A 20,358-nucleotide genomic window follows, 5' to 3' on the forward strand; every position below is an offset into this window, starting at 1 on the left:
AGCTCGGTGCTTTGTGACCACCTAGAGTGTTCGGATAGGGAGGGTGGGAGGGAGATACAAGAGGGAGGAGATATGGGGATATATGTATATGTATAACTGATACACTTTGTTATAAAGCAGAAACTAACACACCATTGTAAAGTGATTATACTCCAGTAAAGATGTTAAAAAAATTTTTCTAGCAGGAAATTTTTCTTGTAGAAGTAGACAAGTTGGTTCAAAAAAAAATTCATATGGAAAGGGAAAGGAACTAGTATAGTCAAAGCAATTTTGAAAAAGAACAAAGTTGGAGGACTCACTCCACCTGATAGTAAGGCTTACTACATTGCTACAGTACTCAGAGAGTATGATATTGGCAAAAGGATAAACATATAGATCAAAGGGACAGAATAGAGAGTCCAGAAATAAACCCAAACAAATATGGCCAACTGGTTTTTGACAAAGGATAAAGGCAATGGTGTTTGTACAATTGGATATCCACATGCAAAAAATCAACTTGATTCATACCTCACATCATACACAAAAATTAACTCAAAATGAATTATAGACCTAAATGTAAACCCTAAAACTATAAAACTTCTAGAAGAAAACATAGAACAAAATCTTTGTAACCTTGGTTTAGACAAAGGTTTCATAGATACGGCACTGAAATATGATCCATGAAAAAACTGGCAAATTAACTTCAAAAAACACTATTAAGATAATGAAAAGAGAAGCCACAGACTCGGGAAAAAATATGTGCAAATCACATATCTCATAAATGAGTTGTATCCAGCATATATAAAGAACTCTCAAAACTCAGTACTTCTCAAAAAGTTAAGTACAGAGTTACCATATGACCCAGCAATTCCACTTCTACGTATATAGCCAAAAGAACTGAAAACATATCCATATAAAATTTTCACATGAATGTTTATAGCAGCATTATTCATAATAGCCAGCAGGGAATTCCCCGGTGGTCCAGTGGTTAAGACTCCGCCTTCCAATGCAGGGGGCTTGGGTTCAATCCCTGGTTGGGGAACAAAGATCCCACATGCCGTGCGGTGCAGCAAAAAAAACAACAAGGAAAAAAACACATAATAGCCAGCAAATGGAAATAAACCAATTCTCCATTAACTGATGAATGGATAAACAAATTGTGATATATCCATACAATGGAATACTATTCAGCCATAAAAGGAATTAAGTACTGGTTACATGCTACAACATGGATAATTCTTGAATAAATTTATGCTAAACTGAATACACAAAAGGCCATATATTATATGATTCCATTTATATGAAATGTCCAGGATATGCAAATCCATAGCGATAGAAAGTACATTAGTAGTTGCCAGGGGCTGGAGGTAAAGAAAATGGAGAGTGACTGTTAAAGGGTATGGGCTTTCCTTTTGGGGTGATGAAAATTAGATAGTGGTTAAAATAACCCTCAATAAAAATGGGAAAAAACCCTGAATAATAACAACTCAATTAGAAATGGGCAAAATATTTGAATAGAAACTTCACCCAACATATACAGATGGCAAATAAAGATATGGAAGGATGTTCATATTTAACCATGGGGAAATCACATTAAAAACACATTTAGATATCACTACACACTATTTAGAATGCTATAATATTAAAAAAAAAAAAAAAAAAAAGAACTGACATTGCCAAGTACTAGCAGGGATGCAAAACAACCAGAACATTCATATAGTGCTGGTAGGTACAGCCACTTTGGAAAACAGTTTGATAGTTTCTTATAAACTTAAACATACACTCAACAACATGGATGAATCTCAAATGTGTTACACTATAAAGCATTTTTACACTGGCTTCTTTTTATACAGTATATTATTCGTTTTTTATGACAATCTGGAAAAGGCAAAACTATAGACAACTAACATATTTGTGGTTGTCAGGGGCTGGGGGTAGGGGGAAGGTTTGATTACAGAGGAGCAAGGGGGTTGGTTATGGGGTGACTGAATTGTATACTGAAAAGGGTGACTTACTGTATGAAATTTACACCTTTAAGGAAAAAACATGCAGCTCAAATATCCCTTTCTCTCTGAAACCTTTTCTCATTTTCAGTGTCAATTAAATTTGTCCTTTTCTTGCAACTTCATCATAGCATGTATCAACCTTTATATTATTATTAGTTATATAGACATCCTTATTTTACATTTGACTATGAGCTCCTTGATGGCAAGAGCTCCTTCGACTATTTAGCACAGCTGGTCCTTGTACAGAGTAGGTGTTCCAGAAACATTTTAAGTGAAGGAGGGGAAGATTTCACGTTTGTAAGCCTGAATCAGTGAGGCCATGATGGAACCACTACAAAGACAAGAAGCAGAGAAAAGAAGGCAAAGAGCATGAAATGGCATGATGGACACGACCCGATGCATTTTCCCCACCTCACTACATGCCACAAGCCTTCAGACTGAGTGAAAATCAGAGCCTAGTGGGATTGATACTGGGATTACCACATATAGAGAAGAACCGAGACTAGGCAAGGCTTAGACAAGTAGGATAAGCAACTAAAATCAGCAATATGGAATACATATCAGAACCGGGAAGACAATGACCGAAGGAAAAATCCAAAATCCAAAGGCCACAAAATGGGGTTTTGGCCAAGGAAGACAATAAAGCAGTATCCTTGAATAGTCTGATGCAAAGAGAATAATCTAGAGTCTAAAGCACAAAACTTAATGACAACGGCAACTACATTTGCATAGCGCTTTCTGTTTTTCAAACTGCTTTTCCAGTCATTATCTTGTTTGGTCCTTGCAGATTTTTAATTAGCAAAATCATTTACATATTATACATATTTATCGTCCTTTCCCACTACCAAATAAAGCAATAACATTTCCACAGATATTTATGATTCATTTCTTATTAGCTCAACACTCAAATTTTCCATATTTTCCCTTCATATACATAGTTTATTCAGTCTCCTCTCTCTGATCTGACATAGTTTGTTCTATAGGCCAATATTCCTTCTGGATCTCTTGTTTATCTATAGTATGTCTGCCATCTCCATGAGTCTTTTTTTCATATATATATTTAGATTATATACTATATATTATATATTACATATTATATACTTTATTGAGATATAATTGATATTAGTTTCAGATTACAACATAATGATTCCATATTTGTATATATTGCAAAATGATCACCACAATAAGACAAGTTAATATCCATCACCACCATTTTTGTCTTCTTGTGACAGGAACATTTTTTAAATCGAAGTATAGTTGCTGTACAATATTGTATAAGTTACAGGTATACAACATAGTGATTCACAATTTTTAAAGGTTATACTCCATTTATAGTTATTATAAAATATTGGCTATATTCCCTGTGCTGTACAATATATCCTTGTAGCTTATTTTACACCTAATAGTTTCTACCTCTTACTCCTCCACCCCTATCTTGCCCCTCCCCTCTCCCCATCCCCACCGGTAATCACTAGTTTGTTCTCTGTATCTGTGAGTCTGTTTCTTTTTTGTTATATTCACTAGTTCATTGTATTTTTTAGGTTCCACATATAAATGATATCATACAATATTTGTCTTTGTCTGTCTGACTTATTTCACTTAGCATAATACCCTCCTAGTGTATCCACGTTGCTGCAAATGGCAAAAGTTTTACAAGCACATTTAAGATCTACTCTCTTAGCAACTTTCAAATATACAATACAGTGTCATTAACTATAGTCATCATCTGTACATGAAATTCCTAGGACTTATTTATAACTGGAAGTTTGTACCTTTTGATCACCTTCACCCATTTTGTCCATCCCTCAACCACAGTGAATTTCTATCTCCCAAATCATGATGCTAGATCTTTCTTCTTGTCTGCTTTCCTCTAATAGGACCTGATGAATTTTTCTGGAGATCCAGCAGTCCTGCTATTGCCACCCCTAATGTTATCCATAATCCAACTCAAAAAGATTTTCAATGAGATACCTCCAAAGACGAAGAGCTAAGGTATCACTTTCTTCTATTATCTTCTCTTGAGCAGGTATCGTATCTCCTCTGAAACTTTGCATTAATTTTAAGCAGTTGTTTATTATATAAAGCAAAACATTATAGTTTTGCCCCAATTCTTCTAGTTCCTGCAACCACTTAAAGATATTTAAAATTTTTCTCTTCACTGAGTTTATCAGTTTCAATTTCACAAGTAGAGTCTTTTGATTTCTTATTACCCTTTCATTTCTCACTTGTCATAAATCTTCAGTCTTTAGTGTCCATTCTGCAACAGTCCTTTTGGTTTTTAAAAATGTTTTTCCTTTTGAGCAGAGAAAAGGCTTCTCATTAATCATTTATGCTTTTCTCTTTCAATGCTATGAAGACAGTCTATGACACACTACAACATGAATGAACCTTGAAAACCTTATGCTAAGAAAGTGGAGAAGCCAATCACAAAAGACCACATACTATATGATTCCATTTATATGAAAGGCCCAGAATGGGCAAGTCCATAGAGATAAAAAGTAGATTAGTAGTTGCCTAGAGCTGAGGGGATGGGAAAATGGGGTATTATTGCTAATGTAATGAAGTTTCTTCAGAGGGAGATGAAAATTTAAACCTGGTTTGTGAGAAGGGTTGCACAACTCTCTAAATTTACTAAAAGTCACTGAATTGGACATTTTAAATGGATGAATGTCTGGTATGTAAATTACACCTCAATGGAGCTGTTTTAAAAAAAGACAGCCAATGACAACTGTGGTATAAAAAGCAAGCTTCAAAGAGTCAGATCATACCAGACTGTCCTGTGACACAAAGCTGACTTTCTCCTGACTCTGCCCTATCTGTCTAAAAGGCCTCAGTCATTAAATCTGTGCAGGATATCAGTAGGAACTATATGTTACTAAAATATACGAAAATTGGCACCACGAAATGAATAGTCTTGCCCTGTATTCTAATGATTCCAAATCTTCCATGATTGCCCAGGTACTGACCACCAATCTGCCTAACTCTCCGCATACTACCAACACTATTTTTCTTTGCTAGACCTCCAGTTCTTGTTACTAAGCTTCAAATATTCAGGTACATTTCCTCCTATATCCATAATCTACTGTGACACCAAGTGCCTATGCAACATTGGTGGGAAGATTTGACCCACCCCTCCACTGACAAGCTCTAACACATAATTTGTAAGTGGAAAAAAAGTTTTACGTGTTTCAAATGGGACTTAAACTTACAAGCTTTTGCACAGCAAAGGAAACCATAAACAAACAAAAAGACAACCTACGGAATGGGAGAAAATATTTGCAAGCTATGCAACCAACAAGGGCTTAATTTCTAAAATATACAAACAGCTCATACAACAACAACAAAAAACAAACAACCCAATCAAATTATGGGCAGAAGACCTGAATAGACATTTCTCCAAAGAAGACATAAAGATGGCTAACAGGCACATGAAAAGATGTTCAACATCGCTAATTATTAGAGAAATGCAAATCAAAATTACAATGAAATACCACCTTACACCAGTCAGAATGGCCATCAGCAAAAAGTCTACAAATAATAAATGTCAGAGAGGGTGTGGAGAAATCGGAACCCTCCTACACTGTTGGTGGGAATGTAAGCTGGTACAGCCACTATGGAAGACAGTATGGAGGTTCCTCGAAAAACTAAAAATAGAGTTGCCATATGATCCAGAAATCCCACTCCTGGGCATATATCCAGACAAAACTATAATTCAAAAAGATACATGCACTCCTATGTTCATAGTAGCACTATTTACAATAGCCAAGACATGGAAACAACCGAAATGTCCATCGACAGATGAATGGATGAAGATGTGGTACATATATACAATGGAATACTACTCAGCCATAAAAAGTGGATGAAATAATGCCATTTGCAGCAACATGGATGGACCTAGAGATTATCATACTAAGTGAAGTAAGGCAGAAAGAGAAAGACAAATACCATATGATATCACTTATATGTGGAACCTAAAGTATGACACAAATGAACTTGTCTACAAAACAGAAACAGAGTCACAGACATACAGAACAGATCTGTGGTTGCCAAGGGGGAGGGGTGTGGGGGAGGGGTGTGGGGGAGGGATGGAGTGGGAATTTGGGGTTAGCAGATACAAACTAGTATATACAGAATGGAAAAACAAGTTCCTACTGTATAGCACAGGGCACTATATTCAATATCTTATAATAACCTATAATGGATAATAATCTGAAAATATATATATATATATATATATATATATAACTGAATCACTTTGCTGTACAGTAGAAATTAACATAACATTGTAAATCAACTATACGTCAATTCAAAAAAAAGTTTTAGGAATTTCCTGGTGGTCCAGTGGTTAGGACTCCATGCTTTAATTGCCAAGGGTGTGGGTTCAATCCCTGCTTGGGGAACTAAGATCCCACAAGCCTTGTGGCACGGCCAAAAAAAAAAAAAAAAAAAAAAAGAAAGAAAAGTTTTACACGTTTCAGATCATTTAAGTGATGCTACTTACTATAAAATGATGAAGGAAAAAAAAAACACATATTAGAAAAAGAAGAATATCCACTGCCCAGTTATAATTAGCTAACCTTTTATAATTATATCTTCCTAGACAGACACATAGGTAAAGATGAAATGATTACTATACATAAGGTTTTATAACCTGAATCTCTTTTAATATAAGTAAATACAGTCACATATCATTTTAAGGGCTGCATATTATTCTATCATAGTGATTAATAAAATTTATTAGTAGTAATTATTTAAACTGGTTCTCAAGTTTGCCAAATATGAACAACGTTGAAATGAGCATCCTTATACATAGATATTTGCCTATTTGCCTGATAAATTTCTAGAAGTAGAACTGCTGAATGAAGGGCTATCCACTTTTCAACTGAGGTTGATTTTATAAATTTCCTCCTAAAAATGTATTAAACAATTTATGTTGCTATCAGCAGCGAACTAGAACACCCATTTTCCTCACAATCTCTCCAACACTATCATCAATTTTTCCATCACTGTAAATCTGAAAGAGTTTAAGAAGATATAAAAAAATATTGTTTACATTGCATTTATCTAATTACAATTTAGGTTGATTTTTTATTTTCATTCAAAATTTATATTTCTACCTTTGTTTTTGGAGATGATTTCTAAATGCTTTAGTTCAATATGTATGCCACTGAGTTAGATGACACTGTGGCACTGGTGGACCTATTTTTGTGGCTGGTTATTTATGTGGAACTCTTTCTGGCCAGGAGTCTTTGTCTCTAGTATCTGTCATTCTGTCATTTAGTTACCTCTCTGATTTTCTGTAGATGTTGCCAAAGTGCTCTATGTTTTTTCCACACTTAAGTGAGTTGCTGAACCTAACCCTCTGACCTTAGGAAGCCATACTCTTGTGATTACTGAAACTGTTTGCAATATAATGTAATGGGAGATAGTATAGTCATTAATAATATGCATACTGAAATTAGATAAATCTGGAGTTGAATCCCAGTTCTGCAAGTTAGTTGTTCAATCCTAAAAAGTTGACTTGATTTCTCTGAATCTCAGTATCCTTATTTATAAAATGGAATGAATGACCCCCTGAGAGTTATTTTGGGGATTTAATGAGATGGTAGATGTTATGTATTGTACAGTGACTGCCAAAAAAATACTTGATACATAGGACTTTTAGTATTACTATTATGAAAGAGATGAAGGACAGAAGAAAATAATTGGATTCTTTGAAAGTGGAACTTTCTCTTGCACATACATTAGAAAATGAGTAACTAGGCAGAAATCCGTTTGAGTTCTAGCATCTACTGGAGCGTCAACTGAACCTAGAAACCACCATAGCAAAATGACGCTAAACACAAACCAAGTATATATAGTCTTAGCTAATTCTACTTCTTTATTCCCAGTGTCAAATGGCTTCACCATGCTACAAACCACCATGCTATCAACCAAATCCAAGGTCCAAAACGTTGATCATCAAACACATCAAGCTGAACAAGGCGGGTGCTAGGAGCTGTCATAATAAAGTACTAACTTAACTACTACTAAGAAACAGGCTGGCTCACAGGCTTCTGTTTCCTCTGAAGAGTAGCTTAGTTTTAGCCTAGGGCCCTAGATGTGAGCCATCCATCCCGAACTTTCCACCTGGCTGCTGGAATTTAGGAGGACCTCTTTACCAAAGATGTGGACAAAGAAGCAGGAAAACAGATGCCTTGGATAAACACAGCTCCAGAGTTTCCATCTCTCAATTCAAGGACCCATTATTCTAGGATCTAATTTTCAGTCTATCTTCCTCATAGCTCTCTTGGCATTTGCAGAATAAACAGAATAAAAAGAGGCAGGCAATTTGCCAGTCTTCATTCTCTAAGATGGACAGAGTGCCAAGAGGCACATTCAGGGAAAAGGAGAGGGAACCCTCGCCCCAAGTCAGCTTCTGGCATGCCTTTAGCCCCGTCAATGCTACACATACCTCAACATTACAGCATTCATCCTGGGATGCCTAATACTGCTCAGCTGCAAGCAGTCGCTCCAGTATGAGCGCAAATGCTGAATGAGGAACTGTGGTTTTTTACAAATATTTATGTTGCATAGGCAACTTAGAAGCTTCCAGAGCAACCCAGCTGGTTCTGAGAAATAATGAAACGTTAGTCTAGCCTTATGGATGGCACCAGGCCGACTCTCTGCATAGAATCCAAAAGTCATACACATGGTGTGGTTCAATCTGGGATTACAAACCAGGTCTCTTGACCCCCTTTCTGAGGGGTTTTCTACTATGCCACCCACTATTTCATGAGTTGGTAACCTTTTAAGTGTTTTATACCAAAGATCTGTATTCTGCAAAGGGAAGGAATATTGCTGTTGCTAGCTACTTCTTTCTAAGCATGGAGGGAGCATGGGAGTGTCTGTCAACTGCTACTTCTCCTGGCGTAAGATGGTGCCCTCATGCAGCAGGAAGGGTGGGGTGAAAATTTGCTCAGCTTTCTAAATATGCCCTTATAAATCTCAGCTCTTCAGGCTATGGGTAGGAGGCACTATATTCCTTGTGGGTTGTAGACCAATGGATTCATTCATCAGGTTATTTAATTTAAAAAAAATAAATGAACCTAAAGACATGAGCTAGGGTCAGGGAAGTTTCAAGGTCAAGAGGAATATTGACATGGCAGTGACAAGACTTGACCAGCCTTGGACATCATAAAATCACAAGACAAAAAGGTATGCCTTGAAGAGGTAGCCCAGTGGTAAACTAGGTTGTGAACCTCACATGAGAAGAAAATAAATATAACCTATAAAGGAGTACATGCCCTAGATATGGGCAAAAGTAGTAGTCATTAACACCTTTGGGGCTGTCTTCTCAGGCCACGACCTTATCTATATAAACAACACCACTACCTACCCCCAGAGATAGACGCCCAACTTAAGAGTAGCCAACCCACTGGATGACCAGTAGCCAATGACATTTTCTCTCTTAGAAATTTGAACTAAGCACAGAAAGTGAGAATGTGGAGCTTAAGCTGATTTAAGATTAGTTTTCTTACTTGCAAACAGAAGAGACTTACATAAAACAATGAGGAAAGAAATATATATTTTTGCCCTCAACTTAAAAAGCTCAACAAAACTCTCCATCAAAGGTAAATAGGCAACTTAGAGTTGCCTTAGATTTAGAAGTTGGGTGTGGCTGATAGTTACTATAATCAGAGGAAGCAAAATTTTTAATTTCAGCAGAGCAAAGCAGGAAACCAATGTCCCAAAACTGCAAAAGGCTGGTATACCTGCAAAGCCAGAACTGTGGGTTTACCAAATAACTTGGCAGGCAGGAGGACCACCAGGAATTATATAGGAAAAGTTCCTTCTACTTTCTCCCACTTGGAAAGAAAACATGAATGTTCTTGATTGATGGAAAGTCCATAGTCTTTCTAATCACAGATAGGAGGGTGTGGGGACAGAATTCCTGAACTACCCTGTGAGTTCAGTTCACCCCAGAATGGACCACGTGGCAACTCCAGGGAACTACCTTGGAAAGTATTCTTCTTACCAGTCAGAAGAGTAAATAAGGCTGGGAAACTAATAATGATTATTATAAGAAAGTAATAATAGCTAACATTGATATAACATCTACTATATGCTTCTTCACTAAGAGTTTTACACATATGAACACCTTTAATCTTCACAAGGCACTATTAGAGTTATTATCCCCTGTTTTATAGACACAGAGAGGTTGAGTAGCTTTCCCAAGGTTGCAGTCTTGTTAAAGAATCAAGCTAAGATGGGAACACAGGTTTTCTGGCCCCCAAGTCCATGCTCCTAACCAATGTACTATCCCGCCTAAAGACTAGTGCTTAGCTGACTTAGTTGGAGAGAACCTGGCAAACCAATCCCTGATTAGCAGTTCATAAGACAGCATCTTATAAATTGACCTTTCACAGAGGAATTTGCGTAAGGAGACTCTAGAAAATAATAAATAAAGCAAAATAAAATAGGAATATTATTAATAGCAAAATCTTAGGCATAATGGCAGGTACTGGAGGAAATACGTGAAGAGAAAATTTCTAGGCATCCTCTCTCTTATATACACCATTCCTAGAGTAAGGAGGGCACTGCAGTATATGTTGTTATTTAACGCTTTATGTACCTTTTTCTGAGGCTCAACTCTTCACTTTCATCTTTCCACACTTCCTACCCTGCTACTGTCTCATCATTTTGATGGTTCTTCCTTGAACTCTCCTAAAGTTTGCCACATGTCATTTGAATTAAGCAGTCCATAATTAGATACAGTACTCTAGGGAAAGTCTGACCACTGCTGAGTCTAATGCAGTTTCGAGATCCTGTATTTCTTTTGGTTCACTGAAACATTAAACAATAAATTTCTGACACAGTCCTACCTTGTTATATCCTTTTACTACTTTAGCAAGGATTCTTAACCTATACTCCAGCTATAAGATCCATGAATGGGTTTCAGGGTTTTTTTTAAATACACTTATCTCACTGTATTAGTTATCTATTGCTGTGTAACAAATTATCCCAAATTGGGCAGCGCAAAACAAAAAGCATATATTATCTCACACCATTTTCGAGGATTAGAAATCTAAGAGTGGCTTAGCAAACTGGGTGACTTAAGAAAACAAACGTATTGTCTCACAGTTCTAGAGGCCAGAAGCCTGAAATCAAGATGTCAGCAGGGTCCTGTTCCCTCCAAGGACTCTAGGGGAGAATGCTGCCTTGCCTCTCCAGCTTCTGGTGGCTGCAGTATTTGGTGGTTTGTGGCCACATCACTCCAATCTCTGCTCTACCCCCACATGGCCCTCTGTGTGTGTGTGATCTCTCTATGCCTCTCTTTTATAAGGACATTTGCGACAGCATTTAGAACTAACTGGTTAATCCAGGATAGCATCCTCATCTCAAGAGCTTAATTATATCTGCAAAAAACTTTACCATAGGGGGTAACATTCACAGGTTCCAAGGGTTAGGATGGGGCCATATCTTTGGGAGCCATTATTAGCCTACCACACCACCTCATAGGTTTGCCATAAGGATTAACTAAGTTAAATCAGATAAAGTGTTTAGAGTATGCCTGAAATATAGAACATATTTTTTTAAAGAAAAAAAGTGGTAGAGAATCAGTGGGTGATGGAAAGAACTGTGAGTAATACCCTGCCCCAGATAGTTTCAGGGGATCTTTGTACCTCCTGAAATTATATATCAACCATGTGCAGGTATCTGGGTGTGTTTTGGGGGAGAGAGTTTCTAATGCTTTCATTCATTCTCAAATTGATTTGTAACAAACAAAACAAAACCAACAAACACCTCTTCCAATTCTCATTCTACCACTCTTGAACTAAGCCAGAACAAGCATGGGCTTTTTTCGCTCCAGTTGCTTCACAATGTACGTGTTTCAGCTGAAATCAAATCACAGAATTATGGCGCTTGATGGGACCACAGATGCCATCTATACATGACCTCTGCTGGTTGCCTCCTTCCACAACTGGGGTCGTTGCTTCCACACACATACACCCCCCCCCCACACACACACAGACAGACAGAACCCCAGTCTAGTTGTTAGGATGGGTCCTTACTTTAGGAAGGAAAGAAGTTAAGGTATATCAGACCAACTTTTATGGTACATCAAATCATCTTGGCTTTATATTTACCCATAATCTTTTATTTTTTATGTGTTTAATAGTTTTATTGAAGTAACATTTATCTAACATGAAATCACCCATCAGCCATCATCTTTTACCTCAGTTCTCCTAACTAGATTTCTGCCTTATTCCTTGCTCCACGATTCAGATACGTGGACTCTACTTTGTTCTCTGCACCTGAGTCCCTGTGTCTTATAATGTTGCCGGGACCATAGTCCCTCTGTTTCCCTAATCTCCCTCCGATGGACTGGAGTCCTGTTCCTTTTCCTTTTCCAATGTTAATGTTATCAAGGAAAACAGCACTTTTTAGGCCCCTACTATATTTTAGGCACTGCTTGGTGCTTTATATATGTTCCCTTAGTTAATTCTCACAGCATTTTGAATACATAATGTGTCCTCATTTTTCACATGGAGAAAATGAGGCTTAAAGATGCGAAATAATTACACAAATGAACCTATCTATGAAACAGAAACAGACTCACAGACACAGAGAACAGACTTGTGGTTGCCAAGGGGAAGGGGGGAGTCAAGGAGGGAAGGACTGGGAGTTTGGGATTAGCAGATGCAAACTATTATATATAGAATGGATACACAACAGGGTCCTACTGTATAGCACAGGGAACTATATTCAGTATCCTGTGACAAACCATAATGGAAAAGAATATAAAAAAGTATATATATATAAAACTGAGTCACTTTGCTGTACAGCAGAAATTAACACAACATTGTAAATCAACTATACTTCAATAAAAAAAAAAAAGGAAGTGAAAGAATTCACCCAAGGCCATCTAGCTACTACATGACAGAATCACAAATGTAACAGAGAGATGACTAGTTGTAAAATCTATGCTTTTGTCACTGCTCTACATTCTCCAGATCAAATATCTACTTAGACCTTAATACTACTTGATCTTTTATTCCATTTTCCACTTGGGAAAAGTTTCCACCTTTTATTCCTATTTCCACATTTTATTCCATTTTCCATTTCTCTGGATACCAGCTACTTTGTTTTCTATCTAGAAAGCTCATATTCTTTTTTTCTTTCTACTCTACAATCTCTTTCAGTCCCTCCCACCCCATCCATTCCATGCCCTTCTACCCCATGCCACTTCCTTGAGTCAGTCAAAATGTTGTTAATTCTTCTTCCTCTCTGTCCCTCAGATCCATTCCTGGATCTCCATTCTCTGTCACACTCTTGTTCAGACTCCGTCATCTCTCAATTACTGTTACCTTTCTCGTTGCTCTCTCTGTCTTCAGTCTTGCTTCCCTTCCATTCATTCTCCACCCAGCATCACAGATTCATCATACCATCCCCCTATTTAAAACCTTCAATGGTTTCCAACTGCATATGCAGAACACAGTCCAAACTCTAACGCATACAAAGTTCCTTTGTGATCTGGTCCCTGCCTTGCCTCTCCAGCCCCATCTTCTGCCAACACCTACTTCATACACCATTGCCCTAACTAAGTTTTAGCCACACCCAATAACTAGTTAATCCTCGGACAAGCCACATTCTTTCATAACTTTAGGACTTTGTACAAGTTGTCTGATTATGATGCTCTGCCTTTGGTATTCACATTGTGAAATTCTAAGTATCTTGAAAAACCAGTTGAAAAGATAATGTTCAATGTAAAACCTTCAACTTCCCTTAGAAAAATAAATATTACCCCTTTGGGGGTTCCCATTCTGCCTTTTTGCATGCCTCCATCATAGTACTTACTACACTATAACTAATGACATGTCTCTCTTCCCCACTAGAGTACAAACTCATTATTGGCAAAAACTGCCTTATTGACTTTCTATCCCCAGCATTTGGCACAGTGATGGGCATCCGTTAGGTGCTCAATAGATGCCTACTGAATGGAGGAATAAATTAGCTTTGCCCCCTCCACCCCAAGATGTCCATTTCCTAATCCCTAGACTCTGTGAACATGTTACTTTACATGGCAAAAGGGGGAATTTAGTTTGTAGATAAAATGAAGTCTCCTCATCAGCTGACCTTAAAATAAGATTATCTTGGTGGGCCCGATGTAACCATAAAGGTCCTTATGAGTGGAAGAGGAAGGCAGAAGGAGTCAGAGGGAGATGTGAGTAAGGACTAGGACCAGAGAGATGGCAGCATGAAAACTCAGCCCCATGTTGCTGGCTTTAAAGGAGGACGCGAGCCAAGGAAAGTGGGCAACCTCTAGAAGCTGGACAAAGCAAGGAAATAGATTCTCCCCTAGAGCCTCCAGAAGTGAACACAGCCCTGCACATACCTTGATTTGCACCCAGTGAAACCTGTGTCAGAAGTCTGATCTACAGAACTGTAAGATAATAAACGTATATAAATTAAAAACTACATAAATTTACATTCTTTTAAGCCACACCTTTGGGGTAGTTTGTCAAAGGAGCCATAAAAAATTCATACAATGCCCAAAGTAAGTTTTGCTACCAGAAGGGAGTACTACAATTGTGATAGTTATCTTAACTGCAGGTCTAAGCTTTCATGTCCATCAGGATCACTTGAATATCCTCAAAATGCAGATTCCGGGACTCCCAACCCCCTGATGGTCTGATTGAATTGGCCTGGTGGGTTGCAACTCAGAAACCTGCATTCTGACAGACCTACAGGTAATTATGATGCACGTAGTACGGGGACTACATTTTTTGAGAAACACGAATACTGTTAATGTTCATGGGCTTTGGAGTTAAAGGGACCTTGAGGCAACCTATGTACTAGTTGTACACACGGCCCCCACTCCTCTCATATACCACTGCTGCCTCTCTGCTTATAGCTCCCCTCATCCTTACTACTATCAACCTCTGTTGGATTAAACAGTGAGTCCTATTACCTTCTCTTTATCCTCTCTACCTCCACCCTCCTCTCACACTTCCTGTGCATATACAACTGACCGGTGACCAGCTATTTTATCTCATTTTGTTCCCAGTATTCTAACGGCTAAGTGTTTTCCTAAACGTGGTTGCTACGTATATGGTTGGCATTCCTTGTTGTGACCAATCAAACATCCAGTTGTGGTCACTTGAGTATTGGTTTCACAAGCTTACGACTCTTGAATGAACGTGTTTCCATGGCGGTTGTGAGCCAAAAGCTTTGACTAGATTTCTTAACAAAATATCCTGCTGCCCTTTAGGGGTTTCTCAAACATAAGTGTGCAAAAGAATCACCCGAAGAGCTAATTAAAAATGAAGGTTCCTTCCTATACTCTCAGAAATTCTCATTCAGTAAGTTTGAGGTAGTGCTCAAGAATTTGCAATTGAAATAAGCACCCCAGGTGATGCTGATGAAGGTGGTCTACAGACCTGCCTTTGAGAAGCGCTGCTCTAGGGGGAGTTAATTAACTTTCATGAGACTAATATTGTACCCCTTATATTAATTTAGCGATGGAAATATTGCAACCTTTCTGAGCATCCTAAAATTTTTCGCTCAAGACACTTCCCTTCCCCCTAGCATTGATTTAAATTTATTCATTATACAAGGAACCCAAATTATTTCATTGTGAATCTTGTCTGTCTGTAGACTTTAAATGTCATTATAAGATCTCCCTTGTTACATGTTGCAAAGACACGTTTTTCTTGGAATACAAGGTTTAATGAAGGGTAAAATATCACTTTTAGAAATACATGACGCTTCTGAGGCTATTGAGTGGAATAAGCCCAGGATGAAATTCTAGTACAGATAAGTCTAAAAGATTTTCTAATGTAAAACAGGCAAACCACCATCGTGACTACTTTCCATTAGTACTGCATCTATGGAGAAGAGTGGCGTAATAGGATTACAGTACAACTAGGGCAATATTGTGTGTTTATAAAACTCCATTTAGCAGATTTTAGCATGAGCGGTATCTCCGGATTTAATCAGACTGAACATTTGCCATTTTCAACACTTTGTATCTTGACTGATTGCCCATTCTGCCTCTTCCTCCATTGTTATGGAGCCATCTAACAGAGGGAAATAGCATTAGCCTGCAAAACAAATGACCCCTTGAAAAGGTCATAGGAACACAATTTTCATTCTATTTCAAAAGAAGAGATGGAAATTCTAAATTGCGGAGCCCTCAATCCCACCTCTGCGAAGCACAAATGCTACTCTAAAAGTTGGTCTTTGATGCTCATCAAAGCCCATTAAAACACATCAGACTGTACTTATTCAGTCAAATCCTTTCAGTATATAAATTACTCTCAGGGGCTTTCTGAGGTGCAGTAACTCTTTGAGGCCCTGGGAGGTGAATAAGTGCATCACAGCAGTGATTTACTAATCGACCCTGTGGCCTAAATTCGTTAATGCACTCCCCAGGGGACATGCTGGCTTAATAGTCTAGTCATCTATTCCTAAAGGCCTTAAAAAAATGCATGTCATTATGGTGACACCATCCTTTCAATACAAATCTTAAGCCTGCCGTACTATATTACATTTAAAATATTCTAATTCTCAGAATGAAATTTATTAGGACTAAGATTCACATCCTTTTACCAGCTCATGCTCTCACCTCCATTAGTGTAAAAGAAACTCTCCAAAAATGAAACTCTAACCTTCTCAACAGCTAACAGCTCATCCTAATGAAATATCCTAGGGAAATAATTAGGACAGTTTAAGCATTAAAATAATAATGGAGTTGAAGGGCAAGTTTTAGGGTGGTCCTGAATCTTACAAGACCATGGCGATCTGCTACAGGGTGAAGACTTTCTGGGGTGACACAGAGGAAATTAAAGTTACTGTGGACATAGGGATTGGAGACAAGAAGAGATACTCTGGTCAAACTCTTCCCCAGACCTTTATAGAAAAACATGGCCTTGTTTCTTCAGACAATGGCACATACACTGCTGAACTGACTTTAACTTATACATTGCAAAATATCTACAGTAAAGCAAAAGTCAGAAAGGAAAGGAACACTCAAGTACAGTACTTATGACTAACCTAATGTAACTCCTAGCTCTTAAAATGTTGGCTTATCTTTTTCCCACCTACAGGCTGTCTCAAGCCCTTTTCAAATTTTCTGGTCTCATGGTACCACTTTTTTCTCAGCTACTATTTTGAGTACAGGCATTAATTTTACATTTATTTATTTCGACTCCTATATTGTTCTTAAAAGGAGTTAAAGCAGGACAGGTATTAATTACCTATTTAAAATCTTTTTCAGTTACCTTGAGCATGAAGGACCTGAAGAGAATAGTGTTTTCTTAACCCACACAGCTTTTTCCTTCCTCTGTGGGGCTCCACACTGCTAAGACTTGTCTGTTAATTGTTTCTCCAGCAGCTCTGAACCACCTTTTAAAGAGTATACAAAAGCCTGTCCTTCTACTTTTGTCTTCCCCTCCCCCCAGTTTTCATTGTGTTTCTAATTCACTCATTCAAGTCCACTCCCTTTGGACAAGATCCAGTATTTAAAGGTGCTATCCACAAAGAATTTCAAACAATGTCCCTAAAAACACCTGAAGACTATTCATGTTCATGATTTTCACATAACCCTGTATACTTACTTTTATGTACAGGAACTCTTCTGAACATTGAATCTGTGTCTGTGTACATTTCCTCTATGGTGAAGCTGCTCGCATAAAATAAACTGGCAAACATAAAATGAAACTTATTACAGTTAACCGGAAGTATAGTCAAATATACCTTATCAGCTGCAGCATGGTTGAATCCTTTGCGTCCTCTACACATGGTGTTAACAGTTAAGAGAGTCCAGGAGATTATTAACAGCATATATTTGCATGCTATTTTATAATTCATAAGCCCTTTCACACACTGGGGCTACACTTAAGCAATGAAGGATGAAGGCTCAGAGAAGAAAATGGTTTGCCAAAGATCACAAAGCTGAGAAGTATCAGAATATGTAATTTTCACCTGGCATTCAGTAATCTGTGAATACACAGATTAGATGAGCACAGACTAGAGTCCATGAGAACATTGTAACCAAGGGCCCAGCATGGTGCCATTGTAAATTTTCTATTAATACTAATTGAATCGGCCCCAACTCATTTTGAGGATACTCAGAGAAATAAAAAGCAGTTCCTGAAGCTTTAATTAATTCCCTGTCAGGGCTCTAGCCCCATTCCGAGTAAAGCAGACTGAGAGAGTTCTTTCTGCGTAAAGTTGCCATGGCTCATGTTGGGGAGGAAAATTTTCCTCTATCCTTCTAGGTTCTTCTGGGAGGTCTAAGAATTAAATTGACACGAGACAGATAAACAGGAGAAAATCACACAAAAGCTTAACAACATGTATACTTACTCGGGAGAGACCTAGGAGAAATGAGAAACTCACCAAAATGGCTGAAACCGTCATCTTAAAATCATTTTCATTTTTGGATTGGGTTGTTTGTTTTTTGATATTGAACTGCATGAGCTGCTTGTAAACTGTGGAGATTAACCCTTTGTCAGTTGCTTCATTTGCAAATATCTTCTCCCATTCTGAGGGTTGCCTTTTGGTCTTGTTTATGGTTTCCTTTGCTGTGCAAAAGCTTTTAAGTTTCATTAGGTCCCATTTGTTTATTTTTGTTTCTATTTCCATTTCTCCAGGAGGTGGGTTAAAAAGGATCTTGCTGTGATTTATGTCATTGAGTGTTCTGCCTATGTTTTCCTCTAAGAGTTTTACAGTGTCTGACCTTACCCAATCCAAAAATGGGCAGAAGACCTAAATAGACATTTCTCCAAAGAAGACATGCAGATTGCCAACAAACACATGAAAGAATGTTCAACATCACTAATCATTAGAGAAATGCAAATCAAAACTACAATGAGGTATCACCTCACACCAGTCAGAATGGCCATCATTAAACATCTACAAGCAATAAATGCTGGAGAGGGTGTGGAGAAAAGGGAACCCTCTTGCACTGTTGGTGGGAATGTAAATTGATACAGCCACTATGGAGAACAGTATGGAGGTTCCTTAAAAAACTAAAAATAGAACTACCATACGACCCAGCAATCCCACTACTGGGCATATACCCGGAGAACGCCCTAATTCAAAAAGAGTCATGGACCACAATGTTCATTGCAGCTCTATTTACAATAGCCAGGACATGGAAGCAACCTAAGTGTCCATCGACAGATGAAGAGTGGCATGGACTTATATATACTACCAAGCTGGTGGGAAGCAGCCGCATAGCACAGGGAGATCAGCTCAGTGCTTTGTGACCACCTGGAGGGGTGGGATAGGGAGGGTGGGAGGGAGACGCAAGAGGGAGGAGATATGGGGATATATGTTTATGTATAGCTGATTCACTTTGTTATACAGTAGAAACTAACACACCATTGTAAAGCAATTATACTCCAATAAAGATGTTAAAAAAATTAAATTAAAAAAAATTTTTTTTCAGCTAAAGACAAAAGAAGATGTTGCGGGTTGGAGTTTGGGATTTGAAAGGGGAGGAAGCCAATTCACAGGGAGATGGAAAAGCAAACATTTGATAAACAAATGTCCGCTGGGCCAGGCAGAGACAATGGGACACAGAGAGGAATTTTAACAGACTTTGCTAAGCTCCTCCCTGTCTGCACACCTAGTTCATATTATAGTTATCTATGGTCCTAACCCTTCCTGGAACAGGTCCTCAGTCTACATTCTTTTAGGCAGTTTGAGGGAAGGTCAAAGGTTCTTCCTGAATCTTTCGGGCCTTGAATGTTTTCAGCTCAAAATAATGTGCATGCCAAAAAGATATTTGGGGGTGGCAAGTTTTGCTCCCCTGCACTCATAGGCCCTGTCTAGAGTGACAATTAGTAATTGGTTCCAAGTAGTTGGTTCCAATTAGTAATTGGTTCCAAGGTCATAGGCAACTATATATGGCTTGGACACAGGGAAGGCCAAATACCTGTGGCTTATTTGAAACTCTGCCCAACAGGGATAACCCAAATTGGATGATGATTAACTAACTAGATTATGTATAACTTCTGGTAGATATAAAGTTAGGGACACACAGAGCTCAGGCTGTAGGCCTAAGGGTTGTATCCTAAAGCCTGAGACTTCAAATGGTCCGTTGCCCAGCTATGGCAACACTGACACTCAAAGGGACCCTCTGACAAAGAGCATCTGTCCACACCCTCACACTTATGTATCTTGTCATAGATCCTTAATAATGAAGGTAAAATGAGTATATCTCTCATGGTCACTCTTAAGGAGCCAGAATAAAATATTCAGGTTCTTATTTCCCCTTTTATTACACTGAAAATGTGATTTGAATCACATGGCTTTTATATCACTCTGAAGACTATGGAATCACATGGCTCTTATATCACTCTGAAGACTATGTCTATTG

At 38.1% G+C, this 20,358-nt stretch overlaps 1 long non-coding RNA gene across 2 annotated transcripts in view; it reads right to left on the minus strand.

Annotated features, from left to right (window-relative positions):
- LOC309652107 overlaps positions 1-20,358 on the minus strand; it is a 430,763-nt gene that overhangs the window by 126,497 nt on the left and 283,908 nt on the right. Inside the window, exons 4-5 of one of the 2 annotated variants that reach the window (XR_014258584.1) lie at positions 17,588-17,670; positions 14,365-14,412 (exon numbers count right to left, since the gene is read on the minus strand). This is a non-coding gene — a long non-coding RNA (uncharacterized lncRNA). Of the gene's footprint in view, positions 1-6,070; positions 17,671-20,358 lie in introns of those variants that run through there. The other variant, XR_014258585.1, reaches the window with a different exon arrangement.

Source organism: Balaenoptera physalus (genome assembly GCF_965194825.1).
Source record: "Balaenoptera physalus genome assembly, chromosome: X".
Lineage (NCBI taxonomy): Eukaryota > Metazoa > Chordata > Mammalia > Artiodactyla > Balaenopteridae > Balaenoptera > Balaenoptera physalus.